The sequence below is a fragment of the Pinus tabuliformis genome, chromosome 3_2 (genome assembly GCF_031772625.1).
Source record: "Pinus tabuliformis cultivar Carrire ecotype Pingquan chromosome 3_2, CPIR1, whole genome shotgun sequence".
NCBI classification, from domain to species: Eukaryota; Viridiplantae; Streptophyta; class Pinopsida; order Pinales; family Pinaceae; genus Pinus; species Pinus tabuliformis.
The window spans coordinates 617,880,818-617,906,589 of record NC_142302.1 but is presented as its reverse complement, the minus strand read 5'-3'; positions in this window follow the sequence as shown (position 1 = coordinate 617,906,589).

Genomic DNA, 25,772 nt, shown 5'->3' with positions numbered 1-25,772 from the left:
AAGAAGACAGATACGACAACGATAATGGTTTTCTCCCACATTGGGTTTCCATCTAAAATCCTGGTGTTCTGTGTGTGTTGCTTATGCACTATGATTTATCTGTTATTCACTGCATATTAAATGGTGAATGAATTAATAATGAAATGGTCAAGATAACTCATTGATGGAAGTTATGATAAATAAAGTAATATGGATATACGTTGTTTTCATTCACTGAAGTTGCATACATACTTTGGTTGCATAAAGAACAATATAATACATAATTCAGAATATGTAATGAAAAGTTAAAGTCAGTTAAAAGTATTGATTCATCCCCCCATCATTATTTTTCCTAACATATTTGATGCATGATCTTGAGTTGGAAAGATCATTCATGCATTGAAGATGTGGAGGCACTATCTTCTTGGTAGGAGGTTTGTGTTTATAATTGATCATAGTGGAATGAGATACTTGTTTGACCAACCTAATCTGAATGTTAGACAGGCTAGGTGGTTAGCCACACTCAGTGAGTTTGAATTTGAGATCTGGTACATTAAGGGTAAGGAGAACAAGGTTGCATATGCTCTTAGTAGAAGAGTGCAGGTGAATCACATAGCAACTATGAGGTCATATGGGACAAATTTATAGGATAAAATATTACAGGAAGGATGTAGGAATTTATAGCGTAAGTTCCTCAGATAGAAAACCAAAGGAAACTACTCATAAATAGATCATAGATGAATACACTAGTATTCTTGACGTGGTTAAAACCCTCAAAGAGGGAAACAGTCCACGGCCTGAGCTAACGTGGCCACTTTAGGAAATTTATTAATAAAAGAATGAAAATTTACATAAGCTTCTCTCATGAATGGGTACCCTACAAATGACCCTCCATTCTCTTTAAATAGAGATCCTGGACCAATCGGGTGTTAATCCACGGATCAAGTGTTGGTAATACTAAGGAGAGAATGAACCGTCAGATCACTTCATGTCTAGAACATATTGTGACTATCAGATTGTAAGTTACAAAAGTACATAGTAAAGAAACATACTTTACCTAACTCTACGCTAGACCAAGTTATTCTTAACTATTTCCTATGTGTTAGAATATCATAACATCCCCCCTTAAGAACAACTTGGGATAGGATTGAAGGATGTGTTATCACCTGGATTGAACCTTAGGATGAAGGAAGGCAATGCCAGGATAACCAAAAACCATGCTTAGCCAAGTAGTTAGCCCTATTAGTCTAGGAGAGGGCTCTCTCCGTAAGGATCTCAACCAAATTGACTGGATCTAGAAACTGATATTACTAGGTATAGTAGCACAAGGTTTAATTTGATTTTGAAGGGTTTTGCTGGATCAGGAGGAGCCAAACAGTTAGGGCAAGGAAATTAGGTCAAAATTGCAGGGTGATCGATGAGGTGAAAAGACAGGTGAGGATCTAGGAAGAGCATGTAAACCTCATGGATTCTTCCTAAACCGAAGAAAACACAGACTGTGAAATGTCTACCCAAAATAGAGCATAAAATTTATGGATTCTACCTTTCAGACTTGTATACATTCACATAAAGAGTATGAAATCATGAAATGGAGTCAACAATACAATTTAACACATGAAAAAATAAGAAAAATTGAACTAAGCATCATACCACATGGATCCCAAAGAAATAGCTGCAATTTTTCATTAATCTCCTGCTGTAACTGGTACAAAATGATGTCTATCAAAGCCTAAGAAATCCCACTAAATCCAACCCTTACAATGACTAAGAAAATGAATCATATAGACCCCAAGCAACTCATCCTAAGATCAGGGATTCGAATCTATTAGGGGAAGAGTTGTTTACAACGAAATCTGAACTACTAGCAAGAAAATAGGGTGGTCAAAGTGACTCATCCCTAATCCAAAAAAGCTAATACATTACACCTCATAAACTTGTTTTACCTAATGAATCTACCCTAGTAAGCTCTAGAAGCATCATAATTACATTCAACTTATCAATTACAAGGGTAAGAACATCATTTGCCATGGTAGAAGTGAAAACTGGGTCGAATTTGCAGAATTCCGGGCAAAGTGTCAAACGCGTAGCGCCAAGCGCTAGTGTGCAGCGCTAAGTGTAGACACACCCTTCAACCAGTTCTCCTCCAAATCCTTAGAAAAATTACAGGGTGTATGTACTCATCACTAGAAACCAAAAAATACTAACCTTTTGCTGATTAGATGCCTAAAAAAAGAGTGCAGTTCCCAAGGCGCTACGTGTTTGCCTTCCATAGCTGTGAAAAAACTATACTGAAAAACAAAGCAACTTCCTTCAAGCTCAAAAATGGTCCAGCATGCCCAAAAATGTGTTTTTATGACTGATCAAAGGTTAGATGCATGTAGGGATGTCTTAGCAAGTATGTCAAGTCTCGTCTTCTCCTCTTGCTTGGTCAATTTGTCAATTTTCTCATGAGCTCTTTTGAGCTTACTCCTTGCCACTTGGCTTCTCCTTTCATAATACTCGGCCATCTTTCTTTGTATCTCAACATCTCTGTTTACTTTTTCCAAGATGATCTCCAAGTGTGTGTTCACCTTCTCAAGCCAAGACTCTCTGTTCTTAGCTATTTCCTTGACCAATTGCTCATCTAGAGTGAGTTGCTCCTCCAATTCTGCCTCTTTTTGTCTTTCAAGCTCTAAGGCTTCTTTCAATCCTCTTGTTCTTGGCCTTTTTCTTTGTCCATGTTCATCATCCGGCTCTCCATAATCTCCATAAGCCTCATCAAGCTGAAACTTGGCTTTCTCAGCCTCCCTCTTTGCCTTGATGTACTTGGTTTGCATCAACTCCTACTCGACCTCTAGCTGCTTGTTCTCTTGCTCGTAAAAGGAGATGATATATTTGGCCCTTTGTAAACTGGTCTCAAGCTTCCTGAGTTTGGTATCCATTGCTTTCAAGGCATCCTGAGTGATTTTTTCTTCCTCCTCATCATCTGTGTTCACAAGGAGAAAATCCTTTTCAATGTCATGTTCTTCATGTTGTTGTTTGACCTCTGCTTCCTCTACCATTTTCTATTTACATTTAACCTATAATGTTGATGATGAAGGCAAGGCCCCTCCCACTTTTCGTGGGGTAAACACTTTCCTCTTTCTCCTCTAATAGGTGAAAGAAAATGGTTGCAAACTGTCCCTATGTGGCATACTGCTCTGACCCTGCTCGGTGTGTACAACAAGTCCCTCAGTGCCATCATGCTCATCATTTTCCTCATCACTATCATCATCTCTATTGGGTGAATGAATGGATACATGAAATGGTGATGTAGATGGTGTGGAAGTGGCTTGTGAAGAATGAGAAGATGGTGATGACATGGATTCCGGAGTGGGTGTTGTGGTAGGAGAATGATCTATTGAAGATGAGTGATAAGTAGGCTATGGTGGATGAGAAGAAGTAGATGGATGAGTGGAGGAGGATGGAGGAATGCGGGGAAATGGATGAGTAGATGGCTCATTGAATATTTCATTAGCTATGAAGGTCTCCCAAGCAATGCCAAGTTGATCTAAGTGATGGAGGACTATCATTTTGATAAGAGAATGATGGAAAATACTATGCATCTGATGAGTTGAATCCTTTTTCTAAGCAATATATGTCGTCTTGTCAATACTTCTGAAAAGGTAATATGGCAAACTGAGCATTTTTACCCTGGTGAAGTGCATGAGAAGCCTTATATGATATGAGTATAGTCTGGAAAACCTAGCCTCACATGTGAAATACCTCAAGATGATCTTCATTAATGGCACATACTTGTCCAAAAGATAAGAGAAAGGGAAAATTCTTTTCTTATCATTTTTGAACCTTGTCCTAATATATGGCTCATAAAAACTGTGAGGTAGAGTTCCTTTCTTGAACCATTTCTCTCCTGCATTTGGAATTCTGGTGGCCTGTGATATTATGGTAGGAGATGTAGTGAATGTGACCCCAGCTAAAGTGACCTGGTTGTTTTGCAAATTTAGGATGAACTGCTTGGTTAACTGCTGATGAAAATTCACTCTTTCCACTGTTTGGCAAAACTCAAAACAACCCATGTACTTGAAACATGATACTGTAAGCGGTGAGGCCATAATTTCTGTAGTATCAGTGGGTTCAAATATGATAATTCTCCATCCTTTCTTGGTTAGCCTCCTTGGCTGTCTTTCCGCTTCTTCTGAACTACTACCTTCTACCATGCTTTTTAGGTGAAATCTTGAGGGACTAATATATATGTCAAGGTGGGTGAAACAGTGAGGAGGTGGAGTGAAATACAGTCAGGATGATTGGACTGTGACAAAGTCTATGAAGTGTTGTAACTCTGATCAAATAGGTGACTTTGGAAACATACAAGAGAGCTTTGCTACGACCTTAAAATTTAGGGTACCAATTTGCTTAATTGATGGAGAAAAAGAGATATTGGGCCACTTACTTGTTGTATGCAGGTAATTGAAGCTTTTGTGGCTTGAGAAAATGAAGGAAAGTGGTGTTTTGGTGCTCCTAGGGTTTTCTAGGCTCCTTTGGCCAAACGCGCAGCACCAAGTGCCAGCGCGCAACGTCCTCAGCAAACATGCCCTTCAGTGCACAGGCACGTAGCGCCGTTGAAATTCACACTGACTGTTTCGGGAAAATGTACCCTTCACTTCGCAGGTGCATAGTGCCACACCTAGGCACACAACGACTCTGCCCAATGCACATCGTCCAACTAAAACACGCAATGCCACACCTAGGCACACAATGACTCTGCCCAACGCACATCGTCCAACTGAAACGCGCAACGTCTCTGAAATGTTTCGAATTCTCATTCAATTTCCTCTTTGGCAAGGAGAGCTTAGGGTGCAAAAGAGTTGATGAAATTTGAAAGACGCATTGAAGATCTTATATAGAGGATGAGTTTGATTTTTCCTTAGAAAAACCCACTTTATAATGTTTGTTTGGAACTTTTTACTTTGTCTTCAAATCTCCGTCTGATACTTCTTTTTCTTTATCTCTTTTCAGGTGGATGATGATTTCATTGAGTTGATTTCTTCAATGCCTCATTTCTTGCAGCAAGGAGAAATTCTTTGGCAACTTATGGGAAAAATTATTACATAAAATGACTTGAATTACATCACAAATATGAAAAAACTAAAATACTCTATTTTCATCTCAGAAACATGTTTTTGAGATGAAAATTACATCAGCGAAATAAGAACTTTGTACAATAACCATGACTTGCTACCAATCACTCTTTGTTTATTGGTCTTCCTCATACCTTTGCTTCCCTTTATTTACACTGAAACTATGCTTTTGACCTTGGAAATGAACCCTAATACCTAATGGAAACATGACTGCCTTGACTCTAAAAATAACATAACTGAAGCCATAACTAAATGCAACATGGAGATGGTCAACAAATGTACCTCATGAGGGAAATTTTTTTTTTCTGAGAAGAAGACAACCATCTGTGGACCATTTTTGGCATGACCTAATGGAATGATAAAAAAAATCAGTGTGAGACACCTAAAATGAAAATGAAAAGAGCAGATTTGATCCCTGATGGAAGTATGCATATACTGACACTAGTAGGATGTAAAAATATGACACAATAGGAGAAGGAAGGAGGAATTAGAGCTTATCCCCCCTTAGTGACAACTTCCTAAACTCCAACCATAAATCGAAGTTTAGTAAACTTCGCCTCTGTGAGAGCCTTTGTAAAGATGTCTGCAACTTGATCATTTGTTGAAAAATATTGCACTTCAAGAACATGGTAATGAATGAGCTTTCTAATTAAGTGAATGTGCAGTTCATTGTGTTGGTTGCATTGATGTTGGACGGGATCTTTGCATAGTTCAATGACACTTTGATTATCACACCAAAGTGTAGTCAGATGTTGCTGCTGAAAGAAAAACTCTGATAGGATCTGACGAAGCCACATGGCTTCCTTACTAGCTTCTACCGCACCATGATACTATGCTTCAGCTGAAGAAAGAGAAATGGCACTGTGTTTCTTTCAAGCCCATGTAATAGGTCTTGAACCTAGAGTGAACACATAAACTGCAGTAGACTTTCGATCATCAGGGTCACTAGCCCAATCAGAATCAATGAAACCAACCAATAGAAGAGATGCTTCTGCACTGCAATGAATCCCAAACTGAACTGTACCTTGAACATAATGAAGTATTCTTTTATTTTCTTTCCCATGAATTTCATGTGGGTTTTGCATAAACCGAGAAATAAGGCCAACAACAAAGGAAAGGTCAGGACGAGTATGGGTCAGATACAAAATTTTTCCTACAAGTTGACAGTATAAGGTAGCATCAACTTCAGGGGAAGTATAAGTGACTGAAAGTTTGGCTCCAGACTGAAAGGGAGAAGGGTTTGGCTTAAAGTATTCCATGTGAATATGGCATAGCAGATCACAGGCATACTTGGACTAGGAAAGGGGAATATCTTCCTTGGATTGCACGACTTGAAGACCAAGAAATAATGCAAGTGTCCTAAGTCTGTCATTCCAAACTTCCTTTTAAGGCTAGACTTCACATGGTTTATAAGGTTGGGATCACTACCAGTAAGGGTAAGATCATCAACATAAAGAACAAGAATGATAAGAGACTTGCCCACTTTCTTGGTGTAGACAATATTGTCAGAATGACACCTAGAAAAGCCAGTTTCTAATAGAAATCTATCAATTTTGGCATACCAAGCTTGAGGGGCTTGCTTGAGACCATAAAGGGATTTCTTAAGCTAACATACAAGGCTGGAGTCTGTTTGTATAAAGCCAATTGGTTGTTTCATATAGACTTCCTCATGCAAGTCCCCATGCAAGAAGGCAGATTTAACATCCATATAATGGACTTCCCATTTGAAATAGGCAGTAAGGGAAAGAACAAGGCGAATAGAGTTCATTTTGGAAACAGTGGAGAAGGTTTCAGTATAGTCAATACCTTCAAGTTGTGAAAAACCCTTAGCAACAAGATGAGCTTTATGTTTATCAATTTTTCCATTTGATCCATACTTTGTTCTGTAAACCCATTTTCATCTAATAAGTTTTCGTCCCTTTGGAAGAGGAACAAGATCCCATGTATCATTTGTTAATAATGAATGATATTCTTCATTCATAGCTGTGTCCCAATCTGGATGGCTTGAAGCTTCTGCAAAGGTGTCAGGATCATAATTCGCTAAATCTCGAGCCAGTAAAGAAGAGGCTCTATCGAACTGAGAACGTGTACGTCGCTAATCTATAGGATCACTGGCAAGAGCACCTGCTACATCCCGAGTAGCATGGACCCATTTTGGAAGATGAGGAGCTGAAGGAGGATCCTGAGAAGGTGGGGGAAGATTGTCATCCTCGCTGTCATCATCTGAAGAAGAAATATTTTAAGAAGTATAAGGGATACAAAGAGGTGGCACATCTGCAGAACTAGGCTCGTAGGCCGATATATTTTCAGAAAACTTTATATTGCTTCTAATGATAACATTTTTTGACTTAAGTGGAATAAGTCTATATCCTTTGACATCTTCAGAAAATCCAACAAAAATACATTTTTCACTCTTAGGTTCTAATGCTTTATTTTTCTCATCTAGAATATGGGCCCATGCTTCACTTCCAGAAACACGAAAGTGACTTACATTTGGTTTAATTGAGCTCCATGCTTCTTCTAGAGTGATATTCTTTAAAACCTTAGTAGGAGTGCGATTTACTATGTAATTTGCACAGTTAATTGCTTCTGCCCAAAAAGTAAGACTAAGTCCTTTAGATTGAAGCATACAATTAGCCATTTCCTTTAAGGTGTGATTCTTCCTTTCAGCTACACCATTTTATTGTGGAGTGTAAGGAACAATATGTTTCATTTGAATTCCATTCTCAGTGCAAAAGTTGATGAATTTGTTGTTAACATATTCTCTACCATTATCAGATCTTAGATTAAGAATTTGATGTCCAGATTGTTTTTCAACAAAGGCCTTAAAGGCCAAGAACATGTTAAATACTTCACTCTTGAGTTTTGAGAAGTATACCCAAGTGCATCTGGAGAAATCATCAATGAAAGTTAGGAAATACTTGTAGCCAGAGAATGAAACAACTGAAAGTGGACCACATAAATCACTATGCACAAGTTGTAAAGGGGCTGACGCATGCCAAGAGGCACGTTTTTCAAAACTATCCTGATGATGTTTTTCGAGTACACATCCGAAACAAACACCATCTCTGCAAGATACCATTGGAAGACCTGTCACCATATTTTCTTTACATAGGTTCCTAAAGGGAGTGATAGTTTAAGTGACCAAATCGCTCATGCCAAAGTTTGCTCACTTCATCATTATGAGCAACAAATACCGAGGGAATATTTGATGATCCAAAGTTTTTAAACTTATACAACCTTGTAGAATCATCAACAATGCTAGTAGCTAAAATCTATCTAGGATCTCTTAGGTCCTTAATTACAACATCGTGAGGTGAAAATTCAATGATTTTACCTTCACCTAAATGAGTTATCTGATATATAGATAGAAGGTTGTAGGATAAGGTTGGAACACATAATACATCACTCAATTAGCCATTTTCTAGATGAACAGTTACAATCCCTACAACACTAAGAGATCTATCATCACCAACATATATATTTTTGGTGTTACAATCATTTAAAGAAGAAAACATGGCTTTGTTTTTTGCCATGTGATAAGAAGCTCTAGAATCAATGAGCCACTCATGAGAATGAGAAGAAGAAGATACATTTAGTGCATAACAAAATTGAGATGCTTGACAACCACATGCAGCAGTGCTATTCTTGAATATGAAGTTGAAGTTGAAGAGTGCTCCAAATGGATGTTATGCTTCTTCATTGATGCTTCCAAGGCTTCCACCTTCTTAAAGAATTTTGATTCTAAGTGGCCATATCGATTACAAAAGTGGTAATGTCTATCAGTCTTCTTCCCTTTGTTTTTATTTGCCTTATCATTTTGTTGAAATGATTTTTCATTTTGATACTGAAATTGCTTAGGACCCTTGTTTGGTTTAGGACCATTCTTTTTAGGATACTGCTTCTTAGGATTCTTTAAATTTGGTTGCTGCTGGACAGCTAAGGCTTTCTTAGAAGAGTTTGCAAATTAAGAAGACCAAGATATAAGAGATTTTCTTGTTCTCTTATTAAAGAATCACAAAAGCTATCAAAAGAGGGGGACTTGTAGTCTTGTCCTTGAGAAATAAAGGCTTCTCTAGTAGAATGGAAGGTGGAAACAAACATAGAGTAGGCTGGTACCAACTTAGTAAGAATAGAATAGATAAGGCTACCATCTTCTTTCTTAACCTTAACACCTTACAGGAGAAGTCTAAGGGTATTGAACTTGGACAAAAAATCTTCAATGGAAGAAAAATTATTGGGGTCCAATGTAAGCAACTCATTTTCGAGTTGATGGGCTCTAATTTCATTTTTAACTCCAAAAACTTTAGTGCGTTGTTTCATTGCTTCATTAGGAGTATCAAGTTCTGCGATATGGAATCTAAGGTCTGGAGAAATAAACATCCCTATCAACCCACGTGCTTGATCTTGCCTATTTTCCAATTTGGCTGCCTTATCTTCATCTTGAGGTTTGGTTTCTTGGCCCGAGGCTATTCTGTAAAGACCTTTACTTCTAAGTAAAACCACAATGTAGGACCACCATTGGAAGTAGTTGGTTTTGTCAAGAATAAATTGGCAGGGACTTTCCATTTTAACAAAAACTGAAGTTGTAGATTCTAAAACTAAGTATTCCAATGGGAAGATCTCAAAAAACTAGGCTGATTAGAAAAAGACGGCTCTGAAAACAGTTTCTGGATGAAGAAGTTATGGCTTTTTGAAGAAACGTTGTTGAAGATGATAATGAAGTGTGTGAATGTGCGAAAATGAATGATAATGTTATATTTAAATGCCTCCCCCCCCTCCCTTTCTAAACTTAATATAATTAACTCACTTAAAAAAAGAGATTTTATGTGACTCACTTTTATAAATAAGTGAGAGTCACTTTTACAATGGTACTTTATGAGCTACCCACTAAATTGTAACTTAAATAAAAGATAAAGAGACTTAAGAATTATAAGTGACCCACTTTTTATAATGGGTGAGAACACTTTTACATAAAGTAACTTTAAAACATAAGTTACATGTGTTTTTTGAAAAAGTAACTCAACAAAGAAAAGACTTGAACTCAAGACCTCTATTCCCATAAAGTAACTTTGGACCAAGTGAGCTAGTTTAAAAGGTTAGTAATTTTTGGAAAAGAGGAAGAGGTTTTTTTTTTAGTCACTGAAGATTTGGGGTGCGTGCTTACTTGAAAAATCTCATTTTTTCCTACAAAACAAAAACCACAAAACCCAACACGGACATACAAAAAAAAACAAACCTTATGGATTGAAGTTAGCGTTAGTCGGAAACTATATATTTTCCTCAATGTTTTTGATTTTTCGAGATCACACTAAGGCGCGGCAGAAAAGATCGTACGCATGAGAAAAATCCTTCCTTTATATTTATGAATTACTCAGATCATGCAGAGTCGTAGGGCAAAGAGCATACACAGAAATGAAAGGTATAGATCCGATAATAAAAAATAGAGAGCTACATAAATTGAAATAAACAGAGAGATGAATAGCTAGAACTGCAAATAAAGACTATATACCTCCAAATCTTAAAAATGACATAGTTAGGCTACCAGAAACATTTTTCCGTGAAATGAAAGGGGTTCCTCACTAGAATAGATGCTCCTAACACAATACAATAGAGCAGTCCTCTCAGCCCAAAAGCAGTAAAAATTAGTAGATCTAGGAAACGATAGTTAGATGCAGTTGTACCGCCTTCAGATTTGAATCACCAATAGATGCGACCCTCAAATAGCTCTGATACCATGTAGGAATTTACAGGGTAAGTTCCTCAGAGAGAACACCAAAGGACATTGCTCTCAAATAGATCACAAATCAATACACCAATATTCTTGACGTGGTTAAAACCCTCAAAGAGGGAAATATTCCATGACCTGAACCAGTGTGGCCACTTCATGCAATTTATTATTAAAAGAATGAAAATTTAAATAAGCTTCTCTCGTGAATTTCATGTTAATCCATATTCAAGTCATCTAGGATATTATAAGAATCTAACAGTTGTGAACAAGTTATAGTATTGACTCAATCTAGAGAAAGAGGTAGTTGTGTTCATCGTAAGGTGTTTGGATTTTCAATATGTAAAAGTAGTGTGCAAGCATCTAGGTGGTTTACTAAAGCCAATTCCTACTTTGGAATGGAAATGGGAGGTCATTTCCATGGATTTCATCATATTTTTTCCAAGGACATATAGATATAATGATTCCATTATGGTTGTGGTTGACATGTTGACCAAGGTAGTTCACTTCATTCCAGTGAAGTTTACTAATTCGGCTAGTGAGGTAGCTCAAGTATTCATCAAAGAGATAGTGAGATTTCATGGTATTCCTAAGAAGATTGTATCCGACATAGATTCCAAGTTCACTTCCAGGTTTTGGAAGGATTTTTTTGTAGGCATGGGTATAAAGTTGGCCTTCAATACAACCTATCATCCGCAGATAGATGGACAGACAGAGATGGTCAACATGATTATGGAGGACATGTTTAGAATGTGTGTTATGAACTAGTAGAGGAGGCGGGAGGAGTATCCTCCACTAGTTGAGTTTTCTTACAACAACGGGTATCAGGAGCCACTAAGGATGAGTCCATTTGAGGCACTTTATGGGTGGAGTTAAAATAATCTCATCAGCTAAAGTGATCTAGTGAACATGGTATTGATAGGACTGGACATGTTAGATGAGATGGAATAGGAAATGTAGGTTATAAAGAAGAATATAAAGGAAACATGGGACATGAAGAATATTTATGTAGCTTAGAATATGGTGTTTAAGGAGTTTCAGGTTGGGGAGCATGTGTACTTTTGCATTAATCCTAAGAGGAGCTCCTTGAGGATTGGATCATGTGCCAAGTTGGCACCTCAATATTTTGGGCCTTTTGAGATCCTTGAGAGGATTGGACTAGTTTCCTATAGACTTGAACTACCACCAATAGTGAAAGTCCATGATGTTTTCCAAGTTTCATTACTTAAAAGATATGTAAAGGATGTTAATCATGTGATTGAATGGTTTGTATTGCAGGTGGAGCCAGAAGGAGAATTCCAATTGGAACCTCAATGCATATTACAATGGGAACAACTCATGCTCTAGAACTAAGCAATCGAGCAAGTTAAAGTGCAGTGGAAGCACTTTGGGCCCAATGAAGCTATATGGGAGATGGATGGTCAGATGCGGGTTTTGTATCCTTCATTATTTGTTGGTTGAGGCAAAGGAATTTCCATATATGTATATATATTTATGGTTGTTATTGTAAATAAAACAATGAGTTTTGTAATAAAGCTCCAATAAGTAGTATGGTTTTCATGTTTTCATGTATGTCATGTTGGTTTTTCTTTTCAGCAGGTTGTACATTGTAAATACTGCATTGAGCTAAGTTATAAAGCTCCATGGAAACTATGTTTTGTTTTTCAGTGGTATTTCTGGTCATAGGTGTCATAGAACACCAAGGACAGTGTTCCCCTAAGGGGGAGGGGTTTGTAACAACCCCAGGTTAAAAAGTTCATGTAGTAAATTTAATAAAAGCAAAATAAGGCCAAGGTCATGGGAGATGTATTTCAAGCTGGATGTTGGGAAAAAAAATCCTAGTGGGTGCCACTTTGGCTTATTATGGCTAAGGAAATTGGAAAAGGCATTGAAAAAGGAAAAGAGACATTAATTGGTATTTTAATTATGAAAATGAAGGAAAAAGGAAAAAAAGGGAGATGAAGGGTCACAGGTTTGCATGAGAGGAAAAATGAAAAGAAAAATGAAGGGAAATGAAGAAAATAGAGGCCTCAAGATAAATAGTCTTCCGAGGGTCAGTTCACAACTTTTTGTCAATTTGGATTTGGAATTAGTTTTAGAGAGAGAAGAGACCCAAGAGGAGAAATCATGTAAGAAAGAAAAGGAAAGAAAAGGAAGGACAAGGAAGGCAAAGGAAGGACAAGGAAAGAAAGGGACAAGCAAGGAAAAGTTGGATCAAGCAGCTTCAGTAGGAAGACTTGCATGTAACAAGTTGCATGTGTGATTTCCTAGTTGGTTTGTTAATGAATGGTACATGCATTTGTGTACTTTCTTATTTTTCTATCACTGACACGGGTTTTTCTAGGTGCGACAGTGGCTTCACCCTTGCCTTTCCATTTCCAGATAGAAATGGTGTGATGGGGTTCTTTTATTTGGTTGAGCTTTGGATTGTCAGAAGGTTTTGGAACTAGGTGAGGTGGTCTTAGGAAAATTCCCAAGGGTTGGGGGTGGAGGTGGTACAATCTTTGGGAAGCCCATGATAGGTGCATGGAGAGGAGAAAATTCCTCAAGTTATTGGTGAAGAAATTCTGGGGCATCCAAAATTGTGTTGGGCATTGTTATCTCTTGACTGGTTTTGGGGGGATTGCGGTAGCCTGAGGGTGGAGGTGGCTTAATCTTTGGGAACCCTGGTTGTTTATATATTGGTTTTCTTATGTGATTTCTTGACCAGTTTTAGCGGGAGGGTGGAGGTGGTTTAATCTCTGGGAAGCCCTAGTTATTTATGTCTTGAGTTACCACATTGATGCTTGGAATATGGCACAGGGGTGATTGACTAAAGGAAATATTTGGTTTAGCTCAATATATGGTCAGGTGGTACGTGGAGGTCCCTAACTAGGCTTTATTTTTCCTATGTTAATAAGATCTCTTGGCGAAAATTGGCCTAGTGTTGAAACTTGACGCTTTGATACCACTTGTAACACACCACTTTATTATACAAATATTTTTTTTGTTAAGTCTAGGGGAATTAGATTGCTTAGTGCTCTCTACCTAGGGTGCTCATCCTATAACACCATTCCTTAAAGGAATATATGTGTTAAATGTTCTAAGTCTATGAATACTGAGCTAGTAGACCAGTGTGATGCACCATGGGTGCCTTCCTGCTCCATAGATAATGGCATTGGAGGTCAATTGGTTCTGACGATGTTTAATATGTGGAGGGTGCATTCCATACCAACAAATTTACCTTTACTTGGTATATTAAATAGATAGGTACCATGGTATCTCCCTCTACCTACGTATAATGAACAAAGAGTTACTATCAACTCTCTCTCTACCTATGTATTCTTGTTGTATGGAAAACCTTCCACTATAATTTAAAAATTGTGCCATAAATTTCTCTCTAGTCTCCAAGTGTATCTATCAAGGATTCTATTAGTGTGCTAGTCCATCTTATACACCATCATTGTAGAATTTCTCTTCATGACTTCATCATCCCCAAACTATAACTACTCAAAATGTTGTGATGAATCTATTTGTCAATGGAAAAGCCCCTTTTGTGGGAACCTCACTTTGTATGCTTGATTATGACGGTGGTGGAGTTAGTTTTAAAAATCAGTTTCTAACATCCATATTGTGGATATGTAAGAGAATATACCACAAAATTTACATCTAACATTAACAATGTGAAACATCAACACATGCATCTAATACATCTAATACATCTAAAGGAAATGTGAAACATGAGCAATATAAGCATCATTAACTAGCTATCATTCCCATTCAAGGGTCTTACTTTTTATGAACTATATTCATAATATTAGTGCAACTAGATTTGAGCTCAGGAGATTTACCATTTGCATATTTTATGGATAGAAAAAGAGGTTCACCAGTCGCTACATGTTATGCAACCAACTCACAAAATAAAAGAAGAGTTAGATCAACGAATTCAAAATTAGCCTCTTCAAGGGGGAAACCTCCTTTACATTACACAAATGAACAATTCTTGGATTATTCAAATGAAAAAACCTCCTTTCTATATATAGGAGTGTAAGGGGTCACAATATAATCAGAGCCGACAAAACAATAATAATGTAAGGGCACAAAAATAACAATAGTGGGATTTTATGGGGCACAATAATAATAATATGGGGATTACATGGGCACAAAAATAACAATAAGGGGGACAAACTGACAATAAAAATGAGGGAATACACTAGTATTATAGGGACCTAACATGCCCCTCTCTTTCAAAAAAGTGTTTTCCTCAACTCTTGAGTAGTTCTAGATGCTTCTGTATACAATTATCATCCTCCCATGTGGAATCTTTAGCAGGTAAGTTCTTCCACTTGATGAGATACTTTGAAATTGATCGATTTCGTAGCTGTCAATTTCTTGTTTCCATGGCTGCTTTAAGTTCCAATATGGTTTTCCTTCCTCGTCAAGTCATGGAAATATTGTTTGAACTGGGAGCTTTTCACCTATAACATTCTTTAATCATGAAACATGGAAAATTTCGTAAACTCAGGAAGATGCAGGAAGCTCCAATTTGTATTCCATAGTACTAATATTTTGCAACATCTTATAAGGACCATAATACTTTGGTGATAATTTATTATACTTCTTAGCTTCCTTGAGGAAAATTTGTTTGTATCGTTGTATTCGTAGAAATACCTAGTCACCTACATCAAAACTTCTTTCTCTGCAATGTTGATCTACTTGTTGTTTCATTCTATTTTGCACCAAAGTGAGGTTATCCTTTAAGAGTTGGAGAACTTGTTGTTGATGCTCGATGTGGTCTTCCACTACATGAACCTTAGAATGATTGTCCAAGATTTTTTGGATATCTGGAGAAATAGATTATTTAGATGTTTGAACCTCTAGTGAACATAATTGTGCAATTATGCCCCATTGTTCTTTCTTTAGAAGATTTTTTCATTCCATTAGAGCTAATTATCTTTCCTGTTTTCCTTGCAATGCCCCTTAATTCAACTTCCTTTCCTTCCCAAAATAAATTCAAGAAAAGTTCTTCAAAATTAAAAGCTATCGTCCCTAAAGATTGTAACCATTGGAGTCCTAGTACAACATCAACACCACCCATTGAACTGGAAATCATTGGACTATTCAATACATATTATCCCATGGATAGCTGATATTATGGCACTTTCCATAGAAATTTATGGTTCCTCCATTTGCAACCATCACTTGACACTCTGGTGATGGATATAGGAAGTAATTCAATTCCTTGGCTATCTTACAATGAATAAAATTATGGGTACTACTCTAATTAATCAACACTATTACCTTTTTATTCTTGATATGTCCTTCTACCTTGAGAGTTTTAGGAGTGGTAATTCCTTCCAATGCATTACAAGATATGGTTGGATTCATTTCTTCTTTCTCTGGGGTTGGTTCTTGGTGTATATCCTCTTCTTTTGACGTTTCTTGTTCCCTTTCTTCCTCATCTTCACAGTCTATGTAAATTAATTTCTTCTCAGCACACTTATGAACTTTAGTGTATTTTTTATCACAACTATAACAAAGCCATTTTTCTCTTTTTTCTTCCAATTTTTGTGGTGTCAACCTTGTAGGTTGTGGAAGGCTAGGAGAAAAAACACTTCCATCTTTATAGTTGTGAGTGGTAGGCTTCCTTGTTGCCATAATTTTTCTTTCATTTTTTCTTGCCAACCTAAATTCCTTCTTCGATGAATCAGGTTCCCAAATGCGAACCTCATGATGGAGGTTATCCTTTAAATTCCCTATGAATACATCAATCCTATGTTCCTCTGGAATATCATTTACCCTTATATTCAATTTTTGGAAGTCCTCAATGTGATTTTCCATTGAACCCTTTTGTTTGAGATTTATCAATTGGCTAGAGAAGGTGTTTCTCTTTGTATCCTGATAATGTGCTATCATTTCCTCCATAAAAATTGACCAAGTGACAAGTGTTTTATGAGAACAAAGCCATTGATACCATACAAACTGATTTGGTTCTAAATATAAAGTTGCAATGCATACCTTTTGTGTGTGTTGCACATTATGGAGATCAAAATATTGCTCCATCTATAGTATCCATGTTACCAGATCCTTGCCATCAAACTTCCTCATATTGATCTTTCGAATATGGTGCGGCTTCAATCCAATGTTAGATTCTATGAAATCATTGTTAACATTTCTTTTGTTATCATCATGAATTTCATCTAATACCTTTTCTCTGTTAGAAGCATTTCTTGTAGCAACTTTGTCAAACCTTATTTGAAACCTTCCATGTCTTCTTTTAAACCATTCTTCAAATCTTCCATGTTTCCTTTCATTTTTACTTCTATACCATCCATATTAGCTTTCATGCCATCCTTCAAACCTTCCATGTTTGATTTTAAAGTATTCTTCAAACCATCAATCTTAGCTTCCATTTCATTTTTGGTTACTCATTATGAGAGCGAAAGTTTTTGCACTTGGTCTCATAATTTTAATATATCATGTTGCATTTCTTCCTCTTCTTCATGCGCCATAGTAGAGCTTTCTAGTTTCTTACTAGGTGTTTCAATTTTCTTGCTTTGAGGCATTTTAAAATCAAATAATGATATCTATGCTTCACTATACCCTTTGAATCACTTCAAATTGATTTTTCAAACAAACGTTATGCAATTTAAGAAACAAATACAAACCTTCTTCTTTCTTTTAGGAGCTCGACCTTGAAATGATTGTAACTTTGTAATTTAATATCTCCAAGTTCTGAAATTTCTTCTTGTGGTATCTCTTTGAGTTTTCTTTCCTACCCCACAATTTTTATCGAGATTGGATTCTTCAAGTAAGGGTTATGCTAAATCTCCCACGATGACATGATTATGGACTAGTTCAGTAGAGCGAAGTTATACGAGATTCCACATGTCATTGTTTCAACCTTTGGACTTTAAATTGCTACACGAAACACTAGATTCTATGCGCTTTCAGCTACCTTTTACAAAATTCAAATCCGATGCCTAAAACGAAAGTCAGGATGATTTTCCCTATATCACCTATTTGGGACAGAATTTTGGAGCCTTAAAAAATGATAACATCCTCAAAGCATATCTCCGAAAATATAACGAAACAAGATCTGAAATTTGTACATGCTGTTCTCTGCGATTTCGGCTCCACATGGTGAAAATTTCAGCTTCTAAAGTCTCATAGAAAAACATTTATGATGATTTTCCCTAGGTCACCTGTTTGAGACAAAATTATGGAGCTTGCAAAATCCCTAACTTCCTCAGAGCATATCTCTGAAAATATAGTGAAACAAGATCTGAAATTTCTTACACAAAGTTCTCTAAGATTTCAACTCCAAGTGGAAAAATTTCAGCTTCTGAAGCCTTGTATAAAAAATGTTTTAGCAAAAATTCCAAGATGGCCTATTTGAAGAAGTGAAACCCTAGAATCCAAAGCTCTGATTCTAAATGTTATGCAACCAACTGACAAAATAGAAGAAGAGATAGATAAACGACTTCAAAATTAGCCTCTTTGAGGGGAAACGTCCTTTACATTACACAAATGAATAATTCTTTGATTATTCAAATGAAAAAACCTCCTTTCTATATATAGGAGTGTAAGGGGTCAAAATATAATCAGAGCTGAGAAAATAATAATAATGTAATGGCACAACAATAACAATAGTGGGCTTCTATGGGCCACAATAATAACAATATGGGGACAAAATGGGCACAAAAATAACAATAAGGGGGCTACACTAATAATATAATGATGGAATACACTAATATTATAGGGACCTAACACTACAAAATGTGTTAAAATCATAAATAGGACAAGTTGAAAATACAGTAGAATTAAAATAAAAACACATTGTTAAATTCCTTTGAAGATAGAGCTTTTATGCTTGTGTTCACAGTGATGGACCCGTCAACATTCAGCGGATCACCCTGGTATGAAGTCCCAACCAGACCTCACACCATTTGGTGTGGGAGTCCCATCCGGTATGATGGCCCAGTTTCCATTATCTTAAATATTTACCTTATCTCTTGCTTGTCAGCAAAGGAGAGTGGTTTGCTTTGTCTTCGAATAGTGAGGTTCGCATGCCTGGTGATTGCTAGTGTTACTTGTGTCAATGGTTCTTTCACTGCAGGGGGAGAAGGTGGGAGTGAGTTACAAGTTGGATGGGAGGAAGTCCCAACTCTGTTAGGAACACACAACACAACGAGACGTGCATAACTTTTGGAGGAGTAGTCCACATGGATGTAACAGTCACAACATGCAAGGAAATATAACATGTACAACACACATCGGAGGAGCCCGCACGAGTGCGACGGTCATTGTAGCAATTTTATGTGAAAGGTTTGTTTGATGCCTGGGGAGATAACCAACATGGGTAGGACAACGTTAACAAATCATACAACACATTTTCATTAATATATATGTATTACAACAATTGAATGAGTTCAAGTGTTAAACACAGGTTAAAGCAACATGTATTACAAGTGTTCAAGATTAGTCTTACAACAATTACAACACGTGTGAAAACATGTTGGCCTATTAGGAGGCTTCTGAATTAAGTGAAAGTTCCAAGACACATCGTTACACAATACATCACTAACCCCGTGTATGGGGCGTTGGAGCCAATAATTACTCAAAGAAAAGATTATAGACTCTCAAGTTTATGTCGGAGGAGCCGAGGTGAAAAAATCCTTTGAATGCACAAATTAGGGGTATTTATAGCCAAGGGTGAAACTGATCCTTATGGTTGTTCGACTTCCCTCATGATTGTTTGACTTCTATGACCTTTCGACTTCACATGACTCTTCATATGACAAGTGGCTCTCTTGGACTTCCACATTACATTACATTGATTGACAGCATGGCCCACAATAGAGATGTGGACGACATGACTCATGATAAGACTTGACATGATAGTGTTGGTACATTCATGCTGCTGTTAGTGTGCATGTCGAGCTGCAATGTTGTTGGGTGATGGATGTCCTCATGGTGTGTCACAGCTTCACCTCCACATGGAAATGTGCGTGGAGTCTTCAATATTCATTGGGTTCACTTGATGCTGCATTCACACATTGTTCCTTGCTTGTATGTTGGCATGCTTGACAGGTTCTTCCATTCGCGAAAAGTGCATGTTCGTACGTCTGTCCATGTGTGAACACATCCTCGCATGTTTGTTTGTTCATCCGTCTGCAAACACATCTTTGCATGATCGTCCGTTCACGAGCACATCCCTTTGCATGCATGGTGTTATCGGGAAAGCTAGTCTCCATTCAGAGCTGCTAGTCCCACTAAGACGGGTAGCTATCTTAGAAACAAACAAACCAAAGTTACTTGTGTTTTCCTTTATGAGAGATAGATGAGAGAGAAGCAAAGAGTACCAACCTCAGTCTTTCACTAGTCTCCTTGCTTGTTTCCTCTCTCCTTTGATAGAGCTTTTGCCACTCCTTTCTCACTTGTCCCGCTTCAAAGAACACATGTAGAGTCAAAGTAGCAAAATACCATCAAAGCATAGAGATCTATAACCATAAACAATATAGGATCAGATGTATATTAACCATACCAATGCATATACAAATACAAGATTTAGAGATATACAAACATATGGAGGAAAACTCAAATAGCTTTATTGATAGAAGTAGTAGAAGAGAGGATTACAACCAAGTCGTCTGATCTAGCATCATCCTCCCAGCATGAAAGCCCTCTTCACCTCATACAAAGTAAGATCACCCAACAATACAATGTCTTCAAAGAGAAACCAACAACACTTCCTTACAAATTACAAAATTCCAGCCTCTGGATCTCTAGGATGAGGGATCCATATATAGATGTTTGCAGGAGTGTGACTTAAATTTTGGGATTTTGATTAGTGTCATTTCACTGATAGTTATTGGTTCCACTTGGAGATTTCATGATCTCTTACTCATCCCTAGGTGAATTCAGAGAGGCAAGTGTCATATGAGTAGTTTCTAGAATATTCTTTGAGTTTCCACCTAGCAAAATGCCTTTTCCATTTGTCTTCTCTTGCTTATCTCACCCTACAGAAGGGATTTCCAGTATGCATCGCACCCCCCGTGTGTAACAGGTGAGATGCATCACACCCTCAGCATGGGCCAGTTTGTATGGTCTAGTTTTGACCAATTCTGAGTAGTTTTTTAGGGAGAACTTCTGGGAAATGATGTAATCAGTTGACCTTGATCCTTTAGGGTATGAAAAAAAACTCTTATGGGTTTTAGAGCCCTTGGTTTATGGACATATGTGATTGGGGTTGCAGTGCCCAAATATGTCTATAACAGTTGCCCCTAAAGCATGAGGTCGTAAATCTTCTGATGTCGGGTGAAATGCTTTATCATGAGGATCCGAGGTTTTTTGAACTGGAAGGTGACCTGTAATAAGATAGAATACAATAAATTATCTTCATAATATTTTCATGATCTAGCTGAGGCGGGCATTCCCATGCTCAACTTTATAAATTAATTTTCATGTACATAAGATAGACAATTGTCTATGTGGCAGACTGATGATTTTGGTAGAGCCATCATCCCTTAGTTTGGATGATTATCTGTGCAGCTGTGATGTACATTTAATGTCTTTATTTTCTTGAATATATCGCAGCTCGGATGGATGAAACTAGATCCAGTGTCTTCAAAATTGTTCAATCTTCACCTGAAGTACAAGTCGATCCATGTGAAAAGATGTTCTGATGTCGAACATGGAAAGACATCGCCTGATTACCAGCCAATGATGTAAGCTGTTAACAGGTGTGAGAGGAATCACCGATAATGATGAGGACCCTCAAGGTATTGCAGTACAATTCATGTGGTGTGAATACATGAGTTGATGTCGAACACCACGCAAAATCTTTCAGTCGAAGGCCATTGATGAAAACTTGTCGCCGGAAGTGAGAAACTTGCCATTGAGGCATGAAAGCTTCAAAGTACTGAAAGGGTTGTTCCTAAGTCAACTTCTTGGATAATGAGCTGATGTCGAAAAGAAGTGACCCATCGTAGGAGGGCCTTAATGAATCCCACATCTACGACATGGAATGGAGCAAATGATTTTGTGGAGGTGAAAACAATTTGATGATACAAGATTCAGGGTAGTGGTCATGAAAAATGGAGAGTGAAGGTATTGCAGCGGATGAGGCATTAGTTGGGTTGGTGAATTATCTAAGCGACTTCTCTTGAACATATCAGTGACACTGAAATGGATTGGTAGCGTTAACCCCAAGATGGATGGTACAGAGGACCAATGGTGATATGATCGGTGAATGGAATAACCCAACCCGACTCAATCATGGTGATGGAGTGAAAGTGTCATGTTCAAGAGCGACCTACTACCAATGAAGTTATTCAAGTTTTCTTCCCTTTTTCCCCAGTCATTGTTGACCAGTACCTCTTTATTTTTGTCAAGCTTGAGGAGGATAACATATGCTTGTTCTATAATTTTCCCTTCGGGCAAACCTGTCACTATGTTTTAATGAGCCTAGCGACAGTGAAACTCGTTCTTGTCTGCATGGACAAGTTTGTCGTTGTTGTTTTAACGAGTTTAACGACAAAGATAACTCGGTCCTTTTCAATTTTACAGAGTCTAAAAAGAGATGGAAAGGCAAATCCAGTAGTCTTTTTTCGTAATATAATCCCTTAAGTCCGAAAAAGTATAAAATAATACGAAAGGGATGAATTTTTGATAGTTTTAACGAGCTGAACAAGAAAAGTGCTTGATATTTTTGTGTAATGATCCATGAGGTCCAAAAATATTAAAATCTAGACGAAGGATGGAACTTATAATGACTTTAACGAGCTGGAAAGGCCAATTTCTCAGCAATCTTTTCATATTTTACGAGTTAGATGAAAAGAGCTTAAAGGAGACTTGTTTTTGAGGAACGAGTGATGTTTTCGGATAACAATTGGTTCCAGGTAAGGTTTGGAACTTTTAAATCATGATAGTATAAAGAAGGTGGCTAATAGAATCACTCGTTGTAGCTGTTCCGCAAAAGGGTAAATAATCAAATGGATGCGTATGATCGGCTAAAAAAGAGTGGAGGTGATGGTAAGAACATGACCAAGGTTCAAAAGCTGATAATTATGCGACCGCAAAGATTATTTACTGAAGGTGGGTTCATTTTTTAATGAGCTTAAACTCTGGGGGAACATGTGCTCATTGCTAGGTTTATTTTTTAATGAGCTTGAACTTTGCGTAAACCTGCTCATGCCAGTCGTATAATAAGGATGTCTCTTATCAGTAGATTCATTTTTTAGGGATCTTGCCCCATAGAAACTTTTCTCCAGAGCCTTTTGTATGCAAGCTAAGAATGACCAACCTACGAGGTTAAAGGGTTGAGAGCCTACAAACTAAGAAAATAAAAGGTCGCTTTTCACTTGCATCCAAAAAGGTTTGCATGCCCCTAGGTATAAAGAGAAGTAGTGGCAATCACAGTGGGACCCTTTTCCAGTCTTATCCCATTTTCCTAAACGGACAGGGGTGTCAGACTAGTCATAAATCCTACGTGGAAATATACCTTCTCTCTGGTGTTTTCTTGCCGAAGCAGACCAGGGTGCATGCCCCCTGGGTTTCAGTCACAATCACCGAATCACTCGTGCTCATCAGGTGGATGGACTGGAGATTGATGAGACATTCCTTGTGAAAAAAGACCAGTTAGGGATGGCATTTGACTAATAGCTGTGTTTGAACCAGGGAATGAAAGCTAGTCAACTAGTTGGACCACTTTGCCTTCATGCGGAAAACACATCACTCGAAAAAGTGAGGAAACAATAGCTCCCATGCTATAAATGTAGTCACGCCCAAGGAGTAGATTGTAATCTAGAGGCCCTTGGACTACCATCACGTTTAGATGAACGGTTTTCCTTCACAAAGTTATAGGAAAATTTGGAAGGATCCCTAACGGTCGACTAGTTCCTTTGTTGAAGCCTAACATATTTTGAATCTCAGGCATAAGTGATGGCGAACCAAGCACTTTCCAAGTAGTTGAGGAAAGGATACTCACAGAAGCCCCTTCATCTATGATAATACCAACCATGATCATTCTATAAGCTTATACTATGATTCAGAATGGTACATTAGATGGTAGGCAAGGTCTGCCTAGTAGATTCCAATCGAAGGAAACGACTAGATTGCTTGGAGGAGGGACCAAATAAATGACCGGATGAATCTCTGACGAAATTCCTTCCTACGGTAAAGGAATGGGTAGATTGCCCCCATGTTCACTGGATTCTGTGTTAACGAAAAGAATTTGAACGATGTCGTTCTCATCCTCTTTGGTGACTGTATCATCTAAAGGTGGACCTTCCGAAGACAATATTGGGTCGACTACCGACTCGACTTGTTGACTTTGGTTCGGTGTGAACTCAGAGGGTCTATCTTCATTGATAGGTGCTTCGAATGACACCAATGGTGCGTCAATCAAATTTTCAACTCGCGATTGACTCGGCAAGAGTTTCTTGTATCCAGGAGGAAGTTGTTATGGTGAAGTAGGAAGGTTATCCAAGACTCTTTTAGCTTCGTCTAGGAAAGGACAACGGTGGAGGGCATGATCGCCTTCACACAATCTACAAGGAAATTTAGATCTTCCTTTCTTTCCATTGGCTTCATTTTCACTAGTTGATGGTGTGCTCTCAACATGATCGTCAGAGGTTGAAGACACCAGATTGTGCAAACGGGGAGACCAGTCCCTCAGGATCCACGGGATGCAGGGACAATCTCGATGATAGTGGTCTCCCTTGAAAATGACACATGGAGATTTAGGTTTGGATGGTGCAGTGTGTGGATTTTCACCAGACGATGCATGGTTTCCCCCTTTCATTGTTGGCTTCTTCTTCTTCTTCTCCTTCCCTTTCTTCTTCTTCTCAGTTACTTGGTTTTTAGTGTTACTAGTTTCACCAAGCGAAGAGGAAGAAGGAGAGGGAGAAACAAATGAAGTAGAAGGTGGGGGAGCGATTTCAGGATCATCTAGTTTTTGATTTGATTGCTGAGGAATTGCGGTGTTTTGAACGATAGGGGTCGAGAAAAGCCATACTGGTAGGCCAATTGTGAGTCCTGGAAGGGACAATGTAGCCATGTGTGGAGCACCAACATCTCCCCAAGAGGACAAAGGACTAGGATTTCCCCCAAGGGGAAATCCTTGATTGGTAGACTCCATTTTCTCAACCTAAGTCCAACGAGGGAACAATGATGTTATTTTGATTAAAATAAATTTTATGACGCTTTGAAAAAACTTGCTTTTTCAATTTTTAAGAGTCGAGAAAAAACTAAAGATGACTCTAGTCGCCTTCGATTTTTAATGAGCCTAAAGTGACAAGTGATTAGATGGACATTTTCTTTTAAGGATTCTGAAAAGGAACGAAAGTGATTACTCTGGAAATCTAGATAGAGGGATTACCAAACCAATCGCAAAACTGCAAAATACTTTTTACGGTATGGCAATCAATCTTCCTGAATGTTTTGTTCAGTGCATTGCAATCGATAGGGCGGCAGACACGGCTTCCTAAGGATAAAGGATATAGCCTATTGTGGTCTCCCAAAATATACTCGACGGTATGTGGGAGCACAAGTCCGTACTGGCACTTGTAGTATCAAAGAGGAGGAATCACCCAACTTACGATGAAAACAATAGTTACTAGGCTTTACGACGCTGGAATACGTCTCTAGCCTAGACTTCTAAATGTTGTGCATTAGGTTCCAAAGTGTTTTTATGTTCATTGAGGTTTATTTTACAGTTGATCTTTCTTAAGAAGTTTTCCTTTAAGGTTCACTACATGATGTAGATATACAATTCCTAAACATGCAATCTAAGATAATAAAAAATAGTTTACTTTCTTTCACCAATGAAAATCCTAGCTACTAAGGAAAGAGAAATAAATTTTTTTCAACATAGAGCAGAGAGCACACAATAGATGCACTTTTCCTAAAACAATTACCGCATGCAGTCTAAATGCAAATGCACATGCATGTATTTGTTTTTCATT